Here is a 15,114-nt window from a genome sequence, read left to right on the forward strand (position 1 = left end):
TAACATATTTATTACTTAACATTCCCCATATGTCTACTTTATGTTGGCATCATTTTGTTAATGTCATTTTATTTTTTTAGGACGTTAGAAGGCTTAGAATTTTCGAAACAAGTTTTTAAGAAAATTTCCAAAACCCACTTTTTAAGGACCAGTTCAGTTCTGAAGTCACTTTGTGGGGCTTACATAGTGGAAACCCCCCATGAATGAGCCCATTGCAGAAACTACACCTCTCAAGTTACTCAAAACTGATTTTACAAACTTTGTTAACCCTTTAGGTGTTCTACAAGAATTATCCAAAAGCTAACAGACTAAGGCCGAATGCACATGGCCGTGTTCCGCAGCCGTGAGCGGTCCGTGGTATGCCGGCCTGGATTCCCGCTGACAGCAGGAGCGCACGGTGTCATTGGTTGCTATGCCGCCGTGCGCTTCATGCCACCGCTGCACTACAGTAATACACTGGTATGATCTATACGAGTGTATTACTGTAGTGCAGCAGCGGCATGAAGCACACAGCGGCATAGCAACCAATGACACCGTGCGCTCCTGCTGTCAGCGGGAATCCAGGCCGGCATACCACGGACCGCTCACGGCTGCAGAACACGGCCGTGTGCATTCGGCCTAACACTGAATCGGCTAATTAATTAACTAGCCTGAAGAACGTTAAAATTCAAAATAATAAATCCAATAAAGGTGAACAATGTAAAAAAAAATAGGGGGTAACCCCACTAATAAATAACCAGGCTAAAAGAGCCGTGTCCGTTGTATGGCTGAATACATATGGCTAAATACATATAACTAAATGCAGATAGCCTACCATACAGTAATATACTCTGCTTACGCTCACTAATTGCATGGATTAGTGAGTGTAAGCAGAGTATATTACTTCACATATTTGCTTATCACTACATCCATTGATATGTGTGTGTATAGTAGGCTATCTGCATTTAGTTATATGTACAGTGGGATGCGAAAGTTTGGGCAACCTTGTTAATAGTCATGATTTTCCTGTATAAATCGTTGGTTGTTACGATAAAAAATGTCAGTTAAATATATCATATAGGAAACACACACAGTGATATTTGAGAAGTGAAATGAAGTTTATTGGATTTACAGAAAGTGTGCTATAATTGTTTAAACAAAATTAGGCAGGTGCATAAATTTGGGCACCACAAAATAGAAATGAAATCAATATTTAGTAGATCCTCCTTTTGCAGAAATTACAGCCTCTAAACGCTTCCTGTAGGTTCCAATGAGAGTCTGGATTCTGGTTGAAGGTATTTTGGACCATTCCTCTTTACAAAACATCTTTAGTTCATTCAGGTTTGATGGCTTCCGAGCATGGACAGCTCTCTTTAAGTCACACCACAGATTTTGGCCTCATGCACATGACAGTATTTTTTCCGTTGGTCCGTGACCGTTTTTTCGTCCGTGGGTCCTCCTTGATTTTTGGAGGATCCACGGACATGGAAAAAAAAAGTCATTTTGGTGTCCGCCTGGCCGTGCGGACCCAAACGGATCCGTCCTGACTTACAATGCAAGTCAATGTGGACAGATCCGTTTGACGTTGACACAATATGGTGCAATTGCAAAGGGATTTGTCCCCCATTGACTTTCAATGTAAAGTCAGGAGTTAATATACCATAGGATCAGAGTTTTCTCCAATCCGATGGTATATTTTAACTTGAAGCGTCCCCATCACCATGGGAACGCCTCTATGCTAGAATATACCATCTGATTTGAGTTAGATCATGAAACTCATATCCGACAGTATATTCTAACACAGAGGCGTTCCCATAGTGATGGGGACGCTTCAAGTTAGAATATAATACGAACTGTGTACATGACTGCCCCCTGTTGCCTGGCAGCACCTGATCTTTTACAGGGGGCTGTGATCCGCACAATTAACCTCTCAGGTGCCGCACCTAAAGGGTTAATTGTGCGTATCATAGCCCCCTGTAAGAGATCAGGTGCTGCCAGGCAGGAGGGGACAGACCCCCTCCTTCCCCAATATTATATTCATTGGTAGCCAGTGCGGCCTCACCTCTCCCCCCCATCCTTGTTAAAATCACATTCCGAATCCCCCATCATTTGTTGGCCAGTGCGGCCTCACATCTCCCCCCCCCAGTTAAAATCACGTTTCGAATCTCCCATTATTGGTGGCCAGTGCGGCCTCACATCTACCCCCCCCCCAGTTAAAATCACGTTCCGAATCCCCCATCATTGGTGGCCAGTGCGGCCTCACATCTCCCCCCCCCCCCTAGTTAAAATCATGTTCCGAATCCCCCATCATTGGTGGCCAGTGCGGCCTCACATGGGCTTTTTTTTACAGTGTTCATCTGAGGGGTTAGGTCATGTGATATTTTTATAGAGCAGGTTGTTACGGACGCGGCAATACCTAATATGTCAAATTTTTTAAATTTATTTCACATTAACACAATAATAGCAGTTTTGAAGCAAAAAATTATGTTTTAGTGTCTCCATGTTCTGAGAGCTATAATTTTTTTTTTTGCCATTTTCTTATGTAGGGGCTAATTTTTTGCGGGATGAAGTGACTGTTTTATTGGTACCATTTTGTGGGACATATGCCTTTTTGATCACTTGGTGTTGCACTTTTTGTGATGTAAGGTGACAAAAATGGCTTTTTTTGACAAAGTTTTTTTTATGGTGTTTATCCAATGGGGTGGATCATGTTATATATTTATAGAGATATCACACACGGTGATACCTAATATTTGTGTTTTTTCAATTTTTTGCAATTTGTTATTATAAAATCAGGGGAAAGGGGCGTTTTTTTTCTTTTTTACTTTAAACTTTCTTTATGATTAAAAACACTTTTTTTTTGCTTTTTTTTCAACTTTAATTCTGTCCCTCTCTGGGACTTAAACTTTTGAGAGTCTTATCCCCTCTGCAATGCATTACAATACATCTGCATTGTAATGCATTGCCTGTTAGTGCATTGCCCCCATAGAAGGCAGGTCCTCATGGCGTGCAAGCCATTGGGAAGCCTGTGCATGGCATTAAGCTGCCTTGTCACCCATCGGGTCCCCGATGGGCTCCCTCATCCGCCGCATGCACTTTCTATGCTGCGGTCAGCGCTGACCGCGGCATAGAAGGGGTTAATCCGCTGTCATCGGCTTTTAGAGCGATGCCGGCGGATACAGCAGGGGCCCGGCTATCAGGGACAGCCGGGCCCCTGAAGAGATCGGGCGCACACTGCTTCGGTGCCCACCCGATCACCATGACGTAATGGTACGTCAAAATGCGGCAGGTCACTTGCCGCCATGATGTACTATTACGTCATATGTCGGAAAGGGGTTAACATAAAGGGGTTAACATAAAGGGGTTAACATAAAGGGGAGGGTGGGCGGGGTCCAAGTACTGTAGCTCCTCCAGCAAACTGGCAGCTAATACCCCTCTCTGCCACGCTTATAAGGAGACATTTTCCTGCCCCTGCCATCATTCTGCCATCATTCTGCCAATAATCTTCCCGCTACTAAAGTTAACACCAATCAGTTTCCCCCAGCAACTGCACGGCAATGGAGGAACATTTCAGGAACCTGCTCGTACCTCAGCACATCTAACCTTGAGATGACCCAAAGGTACCTCATATCTGAAACACATAAAGAGAGATAGCTGTTTCATACAGAATCTTGCAAGAAATTTTTCTGCATGAACAACCAGACAGTTTTTTTTGTAAAAACGCTTGCAACGCTTGCTAGCAAACAAATAACATGCATTCTGCTGCAAACACTAAGGGTGCTGGCACGCAGCGCTGTTTTGACAGGCATACAGAATGCAGTTTTTTATTGTAGCTAGCTGAAATTAATCAAATCATTCCCACAATGCAGAATACCAGGGTTTAATGAGGCTGTTAAACTGGCTACATTAAAAACTGCATACGGAATGCATGTCAGAGCTGCACTGTGTGCCAGCACCCTAAGCAATTGCCCTTTTTTCTTTAAAAAAGTTTCTAATTACCATTTGTAATTGGGCATTTCACTGCATTATATGTGTTATTGAACATGTTGTATATTACTGCAAGATACCAATCAGTGTTATAGCAATAGCATTTTACTGCAATAACACCATTATTATACCCATGTTATATATTACTGCAGAAACAGAGACATAGCAATAGCCTAGAGATATCATAATTCTGTTTATGGCCTCATTTGATATAAAATATAACTTTTATTGTTTCATCTTTTAAAATCAAAAAGAAGAAAAAAAACGCCCTTTGTGTGATTAAAAAGACAAACTGCAGTTAGTTAAGAAGAACTAAAACTTAACTAACTAAATGCAGTTTGTCTTTTTAATCACACAAAGGGCGTTTTTTTTTCTACTTTTTTATTTTAAAAGATGAAATAATAAATTTTTCTTTTTATATAAAATTAGGAAGTCTCGGATGGGAGATACAAATGTAGCACCTTCCAAAAACCCACAGCGACTAATAATTTAATTCCCTTCTCCAGCTGTCACCTCCCAAGGTGGTTGATCAATGTTCCCACCGGACAGTTCAGATGGATTAGACGCAATTGCACGGAGGATACAAAATTGGAAGAAGAGGCTACAAAAATGCAATCATATTTTTGCCATGGTCTTACCTTCTTGCTGTTCTCCTTCGTTTGACATGTGCTGGCGGCCATCTTGGTTTCTGGGTTTCTTGTAGCCTCCCACCCTGCGGCTTCTCCTTCCCACTGGGAGGAGCTGGATGCCTAGCTCATATATATAGGAGGTCTGTGGCTTCAGTTCCTTGCTTGGTCCGCCTGTGTTCACATGCTTCTAAGACTGCTGCTGCTTCTGGTTCCTGATCCTGGCTTCGTCTGACTACCCTGCTGGTTCCTGATCCAGGCTTCGTCTGACTACCCTGCTGGTTCCTGATCCAGGCTTCGTCTGACTACCCTTCTGGTTCCTGACCTCTGGCTTCGCAAGACCCTGCTTCGGTTTAGCCATCCGTTTGGACTTTGCCTTACAGCTTTATTTTCAATAAAGCCTTCTTATTTCCACTTATCTCTTGTTGTACGTCTGGTTCATGGTTCCATGACAATTTTGAGGAGAAACAATATCCTAAGGGATCAATCAATGAAGCCCTGACCACTGTGAGACAATTAGACAGACAGGAATTTTTTAAGGAGAAAAAACAATTGCAGATAAATGATTCTTCCTCTTTTTTGGATATTAGACTGGTGCTCCCTTTTAATGATAATTATAGAAGGATTCAAAAGATGATCAGGTCCCATTGGCCATATTTATTGAATGATAAAACCATAGGCCACCTCCTACCACATACACCCAAAATTACTTTTACTAAAGCTCCTAACTTGGGTTTAAAAGTAGCCCCATCAGTCCCGAATAAAATTCAAAAAGACAACACTTTAGGTTCTTTTATGAAAATGAAGGGCTTTTATAAATGCGGCAGGTGCATAGGATGTAAATCCAATAACTTACCACGAAAAACCCTAGAGATTGGTTCAACTCAAAATAAATACAAATGGAAAATAGAGGACTGTATTTCCTGTAATACATCAGGGGTTATTTATTTAATACAATGCCCCTGTAATCGACAATATATAGGACAGACCAAACGCCCTTTAAAAACAAGGATTAGGGAACACATCTCGAACATTAAGAAAGGGTATGAGAAGCATTCATTGTCAAAGCATTATAAAGATACACATAATAGCAACCCAGGCAACCTAAAGTTTGTTGGACTAGAGAAGATTGAGCATCATTGGAGAGGAGGGGATTTCATTCAGAAAATGTCCAGGGCAGAATCAAGGCAGATATATGAATTCGGTTCCTTATTACCATTAGGACTGAATTCTGACATGGAACTGTTTGGTTTCCTTTAAGGGTTGGGGCCCCATCCCCGATGGGGGGTCCCAAGCTTGGCCGTTTATCGGCGCTGGAACCCCCCCTCTGGTTTGGGACCCTGACCACAACCGACCATCTCCAAGTCAAGAATACAGAACTGCCAACATTTCATTTGAATCCTTATATTATTGTCATTTTTATATTTGTATTAATAATGCTGCTTTTATCATATTTCATTTATAACCTTATTTTATTGTCATTCTTATAATTTTATCATCATCAAATCTTAATGTCATAAATTTTAATGATATAATCATGGTTTAAATACATGAGTTATAGATATACATTTGTTATTGGGGTTTATTAACTGATTAGGATCATGAGAATATTATGCAAGTGAAAACGCACCTATAAGAGAAAAACCGCACCAAAAACGCACCAGAACCGCAACATGGCAGAAATGGTCAGAATTACTCCAATCCTGGAATATGGAAACCGGGTTTCATAGAGGACCTTATGAACGTATAGAAAGGAGGAGGTAAGGAGTGAAAGATATACCACTGAGGAAGGGATTGGTAATATCCCGAAACGCGTCTGGGCTATCAGACACTCCGTTCACACCTCCCTGTAAAGGACTTTGCATGGCCATGCAATAAAGTGAAACATTCATTTAAGAACCTGCTACCTGATAATCAGCGAAACAGCTCTAACCATCTGAGTAAGTACCGAGACCGGACGCAAGTCTCACTCGTACTATCGCGATATCGGGTTGGACTGTTAGTTCCTGCAAGCCGTGAAGATGCAGCGGTGAGTCTAGCAGTCTTTTCCAGCGTTCGAAACCAGCAACCTCTTTTTTCGGAGGTAAGATTGCTCGCATCTTAGGAAATATTATCCTCGAGACAGAGGTAAGACTCTAGCTGATAAGTCGAATCAGACTAACTTTGAACAGCTGAATATTTCCAACGGATTACACTGCCTGTTGCGGTCCACAGCTCATTGAGTGACCCGGACGTTTCTGGTTGCCATAGGAAGCAACACAAACTTAATAGCGTGCATCGACACGCAGCACTCCAATAGGTGCCCTCTTCATCAACGTACTTCACCAGCTATCACTATTTATTACCATTATGGACATTATTTAAATTCACTACCTTATTAATCCATCACTTTATTTTCTTTATTTTTATCACTTATTTGGACACCATTGGAGGATGTTTATGTATTAGCAAGTTTCATATGCTTAACGGAGCCCCCTATGCAACAAATGTGAATTTTCAGTGTCATATCAAGGTCGACCTTATTATAGTTTTATTTTATTCAGTGTTTTAACCATTGTGTTTTATTGTAATTTTAAGTGCAATTAATAGGCATTTTAAATCAATAAATCTGAGTATTGCCATAGAGCGAGTGCTCGCTTCACTATTTTCTACAAGATACCAATCAGTGTTATAGCAATAGCATTTTACTGCAATAACACCATTATTATACCCATGTTATATATTACTGCAGAAACAGAGACATAGCAATAGCCTAGAGATATCATAATTCTGTTTATGGCCTCATTTGATATAAAATATAACTTTTATTGTTTCATCATTTAAAATCAAAAAGAAGAAAAAAAACGCCCTTTGTGTGATTAAAAAGACAAACTGCAGTTAGTTAAGAAGAACTAAAACTTAACTAACTAAATGCAGTTTGTCTTTTTAATCACACAAAGGGCGTTTTTTTTTCTACTTTTTTATTTTAAAAGATGAAATAATAAATTTTTCATTTTATATAAAATTAGGCCATAAACAGAATCATGATAGCCCTAGGCTATTGCTATTTCTCTAATTATTAATATATTCTGGGCCACCATGGGTCTTCTTGCTTATATACTGTATTACTGCAGATACCGTTCAGTGTTACAGCAAACACATTTTACTGCCATAATGCAATTATTATATCCGTGTTATTGAACACATTGTATATTACTACAAGATACTGTTCCGACGCAAATAAATTTGACTGAAAACAGGATTATTACCATTGTAAATTGTCAATACTAGTGTTCAGTATGTTTGTAGAAGAAGAGGGACATTTAATTGCTCCTCTGTCTTTAAATTACAGAAAAACACTTGACTTTTCTAGTACTGTAATAGTAATAATCTGTGTATCATACTCATGAGTTTTTATTTTTAGGACTCATAATAAAATGTCTGGTAAGCTTTTGAGTGGGAAACAAACAATTCATGCCTCGTCATCCAAGATTCAGAATCTGAGTAGTGGTGCAAACAGCAGTAGCCACAGTTCTTCCTGACTTCCAATTGGCACATTATTATTGAGGACAAAGACGATGAGATTGTGGTCTGGATGGCTCACTCCTCTTCCGAGTCACAGGAGGATGATATGGATGTCACCTCTGAATCTGACACCGCGCATTGGAGCTAGGCATCACAGCATTCCTCCTGCTCCTCCTCCTTGCAACCTCAGGGAAGCTTTTCAGTTGCATCCTCTCTGTTTTCACTGCACCCTCTTGGTGGGTGCCTTTTATTCCCTAAGAGGCAACAAAACCCCATGCACTCTGGAAGATACTCAAGACAGTCTCCTTCTTGATAAGTTGTGTGAGAAGCATCGACATTTGGTATTTGTCATGAGGAGGAAGTTCAAGTGGACGCAGGGGACCCCATGCATAGCCATCCTCTTGGTAGTGGTAGTAGTGGCACTTGTAGGGAATTCGAAAAGGGGGCCATGGAGCCCACAATGACATATCACAATCTGATAAAAGTGGTGAAGGATGAGGACTATTATGACAAGGTGCTGAGGAGAAGAAGGAGGAGACACCAGAGGAGAAAGGCGTTTGGCTGTGGTGTCAATAGAGTAGTAGCAACATATATCCAAAACTTGAAAAATAACTGGCAGGGTCAGATCTGCTTCAATTGTGGTCAGTTTGGATACTGGTGATGACACTGATACTGTGGATGCAGGCTTAAAACATGGCAGAGTTAGGCCAAGCTTGGCTGACGCTAACTCTGTACAAGTATATCCCTTATGGTGTTTTTTTCTGCACAAGGCCCGCACACAAAGCCACAGCATGTATAAGATCTGCAACATTAAATAAGCCCTAGGCGTTCTAACATAAACATAGGTACCAGGGCTCTATTGCAGCGCATGCAGGCTCGGACTGGCCCACAGGGGTACAGAGGAATCGCCCGGTGGGCCCCTGAGCAAAGTGTGCCCCTTGTCTCCCGCCCCCTGCACAAGTGACACATGACACAGTAGACTTACTGCACTACATACATATATTCAATGTACAGCACCTCAACCAGCCTATGTTCATATACAAACATGTTAGATTATTAATTATATTTGAATGTATTTATATGGTGGGCCCCAAAAATAAATTTAAAGGGTGGGCCCTAGGTACCCCAGTCCGACACTGAGCGCATGAGGCGGCATCACTGGATCCTGTGGGAATATAGAACTGTCCTGCATTCCGAATGTACTTCTTCTCTATGCCATCAGCTGCAGTTGTGCCAAATCCCATCCGTTGGACTTTTAACCAGGTGTCTGTAGTGGCACAGTTCCATGTGTTCACCAAAACGTAATTCTTTTCAAAAATGTGATTCTTCTCTATGCCATCAGCTGCAGTTTTTGCCATATACCATCGGTCAGACTTTTGGCCATGTGTCTGTAGTAGGGGAGTTCTGGACCATCACCAAAATTGAATTCTATTCAAAAATGGAATTCTTCTGTATACATTCTGTGGCCTTTCTCTGGCAAACATGCTGTTTAATGACCCCATTGACTTCTGGGCAGGCAAATTGGAACAGTGGTTGGAACTGGCTCAGTTTGCTCTTGCTTTTTGTCAAAATGATATAGGCATGGATTCATGAGGATTTACACACACCTCATAAATAGACCTGCCATGGCTGATAGGGACTATTGATTGCTAGCCCCATCACGCCACTGATGCTGTCTGCCTACCATCATGTTCTGTACCATATGGCTGCTGTCACCAGAATCACAGCTACCACTCCCTGCTGCTAATCCCCCTACTGTCACTTCCATTACCTCTACAAAGGTGCCACTACGACTACCACCCTAACAGAGCTGCACTCACATCTACTGCATTGTCTGTTTCATGCTGTTGTCACGGTGGGGAGTGGGGGAAACCCCCACCGTGCGGTGTCAAAGGGTAAAAGGGGATCAGCCTGGCCAAAAGGAGTAATAAGGGAGCAGCTCACCTCCTACAGCGTCCCTAATCCTCCCCCTGACTCATCACCGTATGAGCGGACCCCGATGGTAGGACGACTCATACTCTGGATTCCTAGAGACCCTAAGTCGCCCTGGTAATCCCTCACCAAGGAGCAGGGAAGAGACGACCTGCTCATCCCAGTCATGGAGGAACAGGAGTCTCTATCTGAGGCCAGGCTGCAAGGAGAGGGGAACACATACAGCATACGGAGATGGCAGGTAAGCGACACCCATAACACACTTACCTGCCACAGACACACTGACTGGAACCCGTCCACTAGTGCTGCTGTCCACAATAATATTAAAGGACACAGCACACACCACAACCACACAGGAACCCAAGATACCCATAGCTGCAATAAACGTGAGACAGGGGAATATCTAGCAAACAAGCTGGACACCAAACACCACCAGCCATGTAACACAACACATACAACACCCTGAACATAACCCATGCAAACCAAAAGATAAGAAGGGAAAGAGACACCATAATAACATCAACATCTATGACCACAAGGGTGGCCCTCACTGGACAGATGGAACACCCTGGACTGGAGCAGAGCTCCAGCACAAACCACAGCTGAAGTACCATTGACTACAGTCAGGAAACCACAGACGATATAAGCCAAGTAACCACACCCAGTCAGGGAGTTAACCCTTACAGCACCAGACAGAGGGAGGCTACAACTTAAAGGGGAAGTGCACACACAAGGATACCAAACACGTTACCACTGGCAACAGCATGCGTGGCAACCATGTCACGGCAATCACCCAGAAGGCCGAGACACTGCCACTGCATGCTCTCACAACAACATGTTGCCACGGGCAACTGCAAGTCTGGCAACAGTGTCACAGCTTACACTATAGGCCGTGACAGGTGTGCTGCTACTGCTGCCCCTACATTCCACTATTACCCCTACACAGCTTACATCTTGCCGTTTCCACATCCACACTGTACTGCTGCTGCTTTAAACTAAAAAGGAAAATCAACACTTGTGTGTGTGCATCATATTTTTCTACAGGAGGGAATATTGTTCTTAATATTTTAATAAGAAGAGATAAAGATTTTGTGGATTTAACTCGCTGGATCTACCTTGGTCTTTTGCAGACATCTGCCCCTTTTAAGACATACTTTTTAGATGCATTCTTCCAACAAGCCACTGTTTTTTTCTGATAACACATTATGGGAGTCAGTTCTGATTATATATACACCACTTTTTGGCGTATATCTGTCGCAGACTCGGTCGCAAAGGGGATTTGCGGCCGAATCAGTGACTTCTTCTCCTTCCAGGAATGGCATAGGCATGGCGCCTCTACATAACTTAGGTGTATCAAGCATTAGCGTAGGGGGATTAAAACCAGTGTCTAAAACTCTGGTCTTAATAAATGACCCCATATGTGTATAAACACTATCTGCCCCCAGTAAGGGACAATTCTGATGCAATCCGGGTGCAATGAGTTTTTCACTGATGGTTGCTAGGAGATGTAGTTTGTTATACTTCATTTTTATTTCACATGTGTGAAAAACCCATCCAAAATGATTACACACGTGCAGAAAAAATGTAAACACTGAACGCAAACGCAGAGAAAACTGACTAAACTTCCATATAAAACCATCAGTTTTTTCCTGAACATACCCTGAGAGAATCTGTAACATTCGTGTGAAAGAGGCCTTACGTGTTTTAAAGCAGTGTTCTGGAAGTAAAAATCTGTGCAAATTTCACAATCTGAACATTCAATCAATACATTCAATCAATATAATAGCGGTAAGTAATATATCTAATAGAGCATAATACAAACTGTAGGATAAAGTGAAATGGTGAGGGTGAAGAAGGTAAGAAAATGACAAAGTAAACTATTCCACATGACCATTGATGAATATGCAGCAAGACATGCAATTGAGGTAAAGTACAAAAATACCTGATGAATAATTAAAACTAAAATCAGTATGTGATGAAAGGTCATGAGGAATTAATTTAGAGAAATAGAAAAGTGGTAAGTGATGAAAAATCACGTGGAGAATGAGATACCGGTAGGTGAGGAAATTCATTATAGCTCCATAAATATACTGTATAATCAAAATAATGATAATAATGGGCAGTAGTGAAAAGATCAAAAATATATTATTATACATCAAAATGTACACAGTATAAAAAAATAAAATCTAGGAATAAAAAAAAGCCCTCTACATAAGCATTTTATCAACCTAAGTGTAATTATGAAATGCAGCAATGACTAGAGGCTCTGAGATCGGGATAATATGATCAGGAAATTGTCTGCTGAGTTTCCCACTGAAGGATGGGTCATCAGTATGTGATTGGTGGGGGTCCGACAACAGGCACCCCTGCTGATCAGCTGTTTGAAGAGGTCACGGTGCTCCTGTTAGCGCTGCAGCCTCCACACAATTAATCAAGCGTAGCACCATACATTGGCTGTGCTTGGTATTACAGCTCAGGTGTATTCACTTGAATGGAACTGAGCTGTGCCTAGGCCATGTGACCGAATGTCACTGACCAAGGAAAAGGCGACTAAAGTGCTGCAGCATAGGGCTCAAAGGGGGCGTGAGCGCCTGCCCCCTTCTGCCCCTTTAATGCCCTCTTTTTATGTTGTCCCAAGCCCAGAGCCGTCTTTAACGCGGGGAAAAAGGGGCAGCTGCCCCGGGCCCAGTTGTTCCTGGGGGACCCAAGGCAGCTGCCTCTTGAGCCCCGCTGGCCACTGCCCACAATTTCAAGTGGCGTGCCACGAGGGAGGGGGCCGTCCGTCCCAGGTGTCAGGCTGTCAGCTATAGGTGGGTGCTGCCATGCCTGCCTGCGTGCCAGTGTTCTGTCAGAAAACCTTAACCTTACCCCACGTAACTTCCAGGGGTGTGCCGGGGTTGTGCGCCTCCGTGCAAGTGCAGTACCACGACATGGTGCCTCCGTGCATTCGCAGTATCAGGGCATGGGCAAGTTAAAATTAAAGTGAGCTTTGACTCATGGACGCACGCACGGACACTGCCCATGCGCTCTCAGGGGTAAGGAGATCTGACGGTCTTTTGTCTTGGAAAATGTCCTTACCCTCACACTGCACACGCGCGGATTGTAAAATCTCCTTACCCTCACTACACAGCGCGCTTCAGATTCATTGCTGGCTGGCTTCAATCCGCGCGTGCGCAGTGTGAGGGTAAGGAGAATTAACTAGACAAAAAAAGTCAGATCTCCTTACCCCTGAGAGTGCATGTGCGGTTGGGCGCATTGTGCGTCCCTGAGTCAACGCTCACTGTAATGTTACCTTACCCAGTCCCTGGTACTGCGCTTGCGTGGAGGCGCCTTGCCATGGTACTGCGCTTGCACTAAGGCGCACCCCCCCGGAAGTCACGTGAGGTAAGGGAGTCTGACGATTTAAGGTTTTCTGACAGAACACCGGTAAGGTATAGTATTCTGACAGAACACCGGCACTCCAGAGCGAACTGTGAGAGAGTGAGAGCTGTGGGAGAAAGGACCTTACATGACATCATCACCATGTGACCAGTAACATAGCGATATTACTGGTCACATGGCTATGAGGTAATCAAAAGTCCTTTTTTTCTTCCAGGAGGAGAAGGGTAGGTAACGTGGGTCGGCAGCGCTCTGCTATCACAGGCACTGGCCGACTGTCTGCAGAGTAGGAAGATCAGGGATGGCTGCTCAGCAGCGTCTGTAGAGGGGAGAGAGTCTGTCTGTAGAGGTGGATGTGACTACTGAGGAGGGTCTGAGGATTGTATGCTGGGGGAGGCTGTGTGGGATCATATACTGGGGGGGCTGCTGTGTGGGATTATATACTGGGGGGCTGCTGTGTGGGATTATATACTGGGGGGCTGCTGTGTGGGATTATATACTGGGGGCTGCTGTGTAGGATTATATACTGGGGGCTGCTGCATAAGATTATATACTGGGGGGCTGCTGTATGGGATTATATACTGGGGGCTGCTGCATAAGATTATATACTGGGGGGCTGCTGTGTGGCATTATATACTGGGGAGGCTGCTGTGTGGCATTATATACTGGGGAGGCTGCTGTGTGGGATTATATACTGGGGGGCTGCTGTGTGGGTTTATATACTGGGGGGGCTGCTGTGTGGGATTATATACTGGGGGGCTTCTGTGTGGGATTATATACTGGGGGCTGCTGTATGAGATTATATACTAGGGGGCTGCTGTGTGGGATTATATATTGGGGGGCTGTTATATGAGATTATATACTGGGGGGCTGTTGTGTGGGATTATTTACTGGGGGGCTGCTGTATTAGATTATATACTGGGGGGCTGCTGTATGAGATTATATACTGGGGGCTGCTATATGAGATTATATACTGGGGGGCTGCTGTATGAGATTATACAGTATACTGGGGCTGCTATATGAGATTATATACTGGGGGGCTGCTGTATGAGTTGATATACTGGGGGCTGCTGTGTGGGATTATATACTGGGGGGCTGCTGTGTGGGATTATATATCGGGGCTGCTGTATGAGATTATATACTGGGGGGCTGCTGTATGAGATTATATACTGGGGGCTGCTATATGAGATTATATACTGGGGGGGCTACTGTATGAGATTATATACTGGGGGGCCTGCTGTGTGAGATTATATACTGGGGGGTGCTGCTGTTTGGGATTATATACTGGGGGGTGCTGCTGTGTGGGATTATATACTGGGGGCTGCTGTTTGAGATTATATACTGGGGGGCTGCTGTGTAGGATTATATACTGGGGGGCTGCTGTGTTGGATTATACACTGGGGCAGCTGCTGTGTGGGATTATATACTGGGGGCTGCTGTATGAGATTATATACTGGGGGCTGCTATATGAGATTATATACTGGGGGTGCTGTATACTGTGGGGTGCTGTATACTGTGCGGTGCTGTATACTGTGCGGTTCTATACTGCTCTACTATATACTGTGGGGTGCTGTATACTAGGTGGTATACTGCTCTACTGTATACTGTGGGGTAATGTATATTGTGGGATGCTGTATATTGGGTGCTATACTGCTCTACTCTATACTGTGGGGTGCTATATATTGTTGAGTGCTATACTACTCTACTG

This window comes from Bufo gargarizans, chromosome 7 (genome assembly GCF_014858855.1).
Source record: "Bufo gargarizans isolate SCDJY-AF-19 chromosome 7, ASM1485885v1, whole genome shotgun sequence".
In the NCBI taxonomy this organism is placed as follows: Eukaryota; Metazoa; Chordata; class Amphibia; order Anura; family Bufonidae; genus Bufo; species Bufo gargarizans.